We start from the raw sequence: 6,548 nt of genomic DNA, 5'->3' as shown, positions 1-6,548 counted from the left end.
CTTAGTTTTGTATATTGGGGGTATGTATGGTGGGCTGCGTATGGTGGGGGAGTGTGTGATAGGATGTGGGGTGTTTGTGATGGGGTGTGGCTGTGGGGGGGCATAGGGTATGTTGAGGGTCTTGTGTATATATGGGGTCTTGGGGCAGGCTGTGGGTGTGAGGGAGGGAATGAGGGGAGGGTACTAAATGAAGGAGGCCATGTATTAAATGGCTTTCTAAGGGGCAGGGGGCCTTTTCCAGAAAACTCAATTGAGTTTGCAGATTACAGAGAGATACCGTCTGTTTCATTATCATACTGCAAGCTGTTCCTTGTTTTCATTTTCATTCCTCATCAGGGATTTTCCACTACTTTTTTTATCTTTTACCATTTCATCCCCCCCGCTCCCTCTTCATTTTCATTTCTCAGGTCCCTCTTCTCTCCTCCTGCTGCTTTTCTTCTATCCTCTCTTCAACCATTTGCAAGTCCATGTGTTTGCCGCAGTGTTGCATTCACCAGCTGGTTCCTTTAGCTGTGCAGCTGGAATCTGCCCCAATTAGAGAGAGAAAAAAAGGAGACTCCCTCTGAGCACAAAACAAATGAACAGAAAACCTCATCCTGCAACAATTTACTACCCCTTCTCTTCCAGCACCCTGCAGAAACCAGGCTGTTTTTACCAGATCATAACAAATTCAGCCCACAATCGTAAGAAGGCAGGCAAGGGTCCAAGGGTTTCTAGGAGATAGATATAATGTCCCCCTGATCTTGTAATGCTTGTTCCAAGCTCTGCATAAGACAAAGCACCTAGAAGTGTGTGTGTGTGTGTGGGGTGGGGGGGAGGTGGTGCTTACCTCTGTGTCTGAGACCCCATCCAACACCTCCACTGTATAAGCATAAAATAACAACAACTCCTGCCCTGAAGATCATTGGCTATGGAGCGACAAAGGAAATATTATAAGACCCCTTTCTTACTTAGGAAGACAGAGAGGGCATGACTCAACCAAGCTCACACAAAGTCAATGATGGAACCCCAGGTTCTACCACTGAGGCCACATCTCCCAGGTTGCAGACCAATGTCTTACCAAGGAAGGTTGATCTTGCATTTAGGTAGGAAGCAGCTGCTACAGAGGACTGGGATTTAATAAGTGCAGGAGCATGTAGAAATATACATGCATCTGACAGTCCTATCTAATATTTTGGTGGGTGTTTCTTTATCCTAATTAGCTACATGTTTGTGCTGCAGGAAAGATAACTGCACTTGGCAGGGGCATGTGGTATGCTCCCCTGCACAATCTACAATGGTCCTTTATTCTGTTAAGTCTTCAGCATGCACTACAGAAATAACTTTTTTCTTCTCAAATGAGGGTGGATTTCCTGTGTTTGGGTCTTTGTATGATTTTTTTTTTAATCTGCTCTGTTGAAGGGTGTTTCGGGACACAGCAAGTTGGTGATTGTGTCTACAAGCCCCAGGCAGGGAGCTGGCAAGCTGTTAGGGTGGTTGTGCTCATCATTGGAATCATTTGCATTTATTAGACAATTTCTAAAGTGTAATTGGCACTGTGCAGCTGCAGGGCCCTGAGCCAGCAGTGGGGTTCATAAATGTGGTGTAGCATTCCTGAAGCAGCGGTACAATTCATAAGCTACCTTCAGGGCCCCTGGAACATAATCCCCAGGCTTTTTAGCTTGGGTTGAAATATCCAATGCCTAATTCTGTCCCCTTCCTGTGGCTTGCCACCTCAACAGTGGTAGTAATGAATACTTTACTGAAGAGCCTCTCTTCTATTAGTACTCCCAGTCCCACAAGGTTCCCTGGCAGCCCTGGGGGCTACTGAATTAATATATTGTTTTGGGGGATTACAGTTCAAATCTTTGTGAGGTGAGAAGCAAAAGTGTGTAAGGTTTTTGGCTTGCTCTGCTTCCTAAAGAGCCTAATGTAAAGCCGGCTGACATCCATGGAAATGCTCTCACAGACCTCAGTGGGCTCTGGTCCAGGTCCAGAATTGTTACTTTATTAAATGGCTTCACTTTGCAGCTGTAATATGCTTCTAATGTAGGGCTTCTTGAACTTTCAGAATTTCTTTTTTCAATTAAAAATGTACTAAACCAAGCTGTTCCATTTTGCCAACAGCATGAGGGTGCTCTACATGGCATGGAAGAGGCAAGCAGGAGCCCTCTCCCTGTTCACCTTTGTTGAGGCCTTCTGCGCCATCTTATCTAGGACGATGACCACAGTATTCTGAAGTGGGACCAGGGATGGAGCCATGGGAATTGCTTGAACTTGGGTCCAGTGGTTCAATGTCCCAGGCATCTGGTACAGAATGAAAATGTGTGCAAATCTTGCAGTGCTTTCTACTCTCTTCACTCTGGGAGTCTTCTAGCAGCTTGCAGGGTGCAAACCACACTTCAAAACTGATGGTCGCTGAAACAGCAATGAAGTGCTTCATGCCTATTCACATAGCCATCAAGCCTCAGACTAGGTATTTCATTTATTAGCCTGCTTCTCCATCTTTGTATAGCCATTTTTGTTAGTTCAAAGTGAGTATTGGATGGTACTCAACCTCCCCCAGCCCCACCATGGGCACTGCTCTGTCTGTGCCATCTCCAAGAGAGGGGACAGGGGAATGGGGATCCAGGCTCCATGCTCTGGTCTCAGCAGCTGCTGCTTCCTGTGGGTAGCAGCTGGGGCTCAGGCTGGGGTGGTGGGGCAGGGGGCTGTGGGCCCTGACCATGGGGCACCTGGGGAGAGTGGGGGCTGTGGATTGAGAGCGAGGGGCACAGGCAGTGCCAGAGGGCTGTGGGTTGGGAGTGAGGGGCACCTGGATGGTGTGGGGGGCTGCAAGTTGGGAGTGAGGCGCCATGCTGAGGAAATGGGATCAGAAATGGGGTCATGCTGAGTAAAAGTTTGGGAAGCACTGCCATGGATGTTAAGAAATGAAGAATCATTGCCCAAGTCTTTGACTTCAGGGCAAAGGGCTATTCCACCATGCCACAAACTAGATAGGGAACCTGATAGTGAAGTTTAACTGACTTGACCATGGCTATTCTGTGGGATGCTGTCTGAGCTGTGATAGCAGTCCAGCTGAGAGAAATTTCTTCTTTCTCTGGAGAAATGGTGGAGGTAGTTCCTGTTTAGCCAATAGCTCAGTTGTTAGTGAACTCACTTGAAAGGTGGAAAATCTAGATTCAATCCCCTCTTCTAAAATCTGGTTTCATTTCTGTCATGAAAGTGCCCTGCCCAGCATGGTCTTCAGAGTGTTTTCAATCTCTCCTGTTGACACTGTTTCCATACATATAAAACACTTGAGGAGCTTTGAACATCTAAAGTAATTCTTATATCTTGGTTAGAGCAGTCACCTGGGAGGTCCTAAAGTCCCAATCCTTCATTTCCATTGCTTGGCATTTGTTAAAAATGCCTGACACGGGATTGATGGGATAGGATGAACTGCTTCTTTTGCCCCAAAGTAAATACTTTGGGAGTTTTCCTTTCAGCTCAAACTGAATTTAGGGTTTTTTGGGATGCTGGTGGTGACCAAACAAAAAAATATGTAAATCATTTGCACAGCTTTAGTTGCAATACGAGAGTCTTATAGACCAGGGGCTATCAACCGGGGGTATGCCTACCCTTGAGGGGGTACATGAGAAGGCCCTTGGGGGGGTATGCATGGGTTGGCAGGGACGGAGCACCCCCACTCACTGTCCCTGCTGCCATGCAGGCACTGCCTGCCCAGCCAGATGCAGAGGGTGGGGGAAGCTCGTATGCAGTGGTTGCTGCTCCGCTGTGTTCGGCTACTGGGGGTACACTGCTCTGCATCCAGCTGCCAGGGGTACGCTGATCCAAAAAGGCTGAAAACCCAGGTTCTAGACTATGATTTCTGCTATCGAGTCCCCCTTGCTACCAGACTCCATACGGACTATTAAAGAGAGGCACCAAATCAGCTGTTGGCATAGGGCCAGTGGCTGGCATGAAGATGCTGTAGCTTTAGCACCATTTGTGGAAGGAACTGTTGACCCCCAGAAATGACCGTAGGTACAAACCCATCTTGTTACCAAGCAGGGTGCCTTAGAAAATCTAGGTGTCATGCCTACAATGCCAGTTCTGAGTGGGGCTTAGAAAAATCCCATGGTTTAATTGTTGTGACCAATTCTTTTTTAATCCCAACAGTCATCTAGCTGCCTTTGCAGGGAAATGGGATGGAGACTTTTGCATTCGAAAAAAGAAAAGAAAAGAAAAATTTGATATTAATCTTGGAATACCTAGAATCCCAAACTCTTGGGCTTGCTGAATTGGAAGACTGTGAACCCTGAAAACTGGCTCCTTCCCAGGCTGGCCATACAGCTCTTGCAGCTTTTTGATATGGAGCCAGGATTTGAATTGATTAAACTCTGGTCCTATTTTTTTAACAGTATATCAACTGACTTGACCATCTTCAGCTGGTGTTGAATCAAGATAGCTGTACTAACTTGTGGAGACTAGATTACACAGACTTGCACCCACCAGGGACCTATGCTATTGTATTCCAGTTTATTTTTCCAATTAGCTGTTTTGTAGTCTCGTCACAATTTATTGCTGGTATTTTTCCTGCACTAAAAATTTCACAGCAGCTGTGTACCTTTGGAATATAGACATACACGTATTCTGAATTTTCTAACCACCTCACTGGTCCTTGCAGGAGAATTTGAAGAATGACTTGCCAAACATGGAGAGGATCCCACATGCCAGCCTGACCACCAGGGACATGCCCACATTGCCAGAGTTTTTCACCTTTTGGAGTACTAAACATGCCACTGTCAACAACAGCGCCAATGCCTAATACAGTGGCCCTCGCCAGGGGGATCTGTTTCCTCAGGAAAACTGCCTTGCCTTCCTGCTTCTCTTTCATGTCTGAATTCTTCCTGGATGGTCCCATTACTCTTTCTGTCTTCTACATAGAGTTTGGCAAGCTCAGCACTTCATGAGAGGTCTGCATCTAACCCTCCACTTCAAAGGCTAACACAATTGTCTCAGCTGTTTTCCCAGCCCCTGTGTACAAGCTCCCTCCTTCTGTCCCCAGCAGCCTGCCCATGTACAGCTTTGGATAAAGTCCATTTGCAAACACAGAATAATGCTTAGGTGGAAGGAGATGCAAGTCCTGAGGAAGGAAACACCCCAGTGCTTCTGAGAGGGGTTGGAGATGGTGGGGAACAGAAGCTGGATGCCCAGTTTGGTATAGACAGGGTGCCATTCCCACACTGATGAAATAAACTTCGGTAGTGTTGGACTTTTTTATGTTGCAGTGATGCAGCCTAAGGCCTGTAGCTTTTCTTTTTGAGTTTACATGGATAGTTTAAAATCTGTACCAAGCTAGCCAAGATTTTATGGTATACTTAAAATCAAGACTGTGTGTCATAGTGGATCAGAATCCTGGCCCTGCACTCCTGATGCCAGCAACGTGTGATTTATCCCAGGCTTCAGAGGGAGGTTACCTTCCCCGCAACTCCCAGAATGTACTCATACTTTTTGTCTGTACTTGAACCTACAGGTGCACCTGCCTTGGTGCTATCCCCTTGCAAAGGTGTGATGCGCTGGCTTATTCCAGTTTCAATCTAAAATGCCAAACAGCTTGACCTCAATCCCTGGTAAGATTCTGGAGAAAATTATCAAAGAGACCTTTCTTGATAAGCTGGCTGATGGCAACATCCTGAGGGACAGCCAGCATGGGTTTTTAATGGGTAGGTCTTGCCTGGCCAATCTCATTTTGTTCTATGACCAGGTGACACATCACCTGAACAAGGGAGAAGAGATTGACCTCATATATGTTGGTTAGGGTGTTGAGGAAGTGAGCAGAGGTTATTGCAGGGCCCTTGGCACGGCTTTACGAGCACTTGTGGTGCCTGGGCCAGGTGCCAGATGATTGGAAGATAGCCAGCGTGGTCCCCATCTTTAAAAAAGGGAGGAGGGAGGACCCGGGCAACTATAGGCCCGTCAGTCTTACCTCAATCCTAGGGAAACTCTTTGAGAAGATCATCACAGAGCACATCTGCGATGGGCCGGCTTCAGGGATGATGCTCAAGGGCAACCAGCACGGTTTTATTAGGGGCAGGTCATGTCAGACCAGCCTGATTTGCCTTTTATGATCAGGTCACAAAAGCATTGGATGCAGGTGTCGCCATGGACGTAGTCTTTCTGGACTTCAGCAAGGCCTTTGACACCATCTCCCACCCTATCCTCATTAAAAAACTAGGTGACTGTGGCATTGATGCCTACACAGTCAGATGGATTGCAGATTGGCTGAAGGGTCATACTCAGAGGGTGGTGGTGGATGGGTCATATTTGACCTGGGGAGAAGTGGGCAGCGGAGTCCCCCAGGGCTCGGTCCTTGGGCCCACGCTGTTCAATTTCTTTATCAGTGATTTGGACGACGGGGTGAAAAATCAACCCGTTTAAATTCGCTGATGATACTAAAATTTGGGGTGAGGTGAGCACGCTAATAGGGTGGGAAAGAGTGCAGCAAGACTTGGATAGGTTGCAGGGGTGGGCTAACAAAAACAGGATGTGCTTCAATACTGACAAGTGCAGGGTGCTGCACTTGG

General features: G+C 47.1%; 1 pseudogene; it reads right to left on the bottom strand.

The window, feature by feature from the left end:
* LOC109296412 overlaps positions 1-4,885 on the bottom strand; it is a 17,063-nt pseudogene extending 12,178 nt beyond the window's left edge.
* Positions 4,886-6,548: the final 1,663 nt, after the last annotated feature.

Source organism: Gavialis gangeticus, unplaced genomic scaffold (genome assembly GCF_001723915.1).
Source record: "Gavialis gangeticus isolate Ggan-Ray unplaced genomic scaffold, GavGan_comp1, whole genome shotgun sequence".
NCBI lineage: Eukaryota > Metazoa > Chordata > Crocodylia > Gavialidae > Gavialis > Gavialis gangeticus.
Note: the sequence above shows the minus strand (reverse complement) of the source record. Positions and strands in the feature narration are given on the sequence as shown.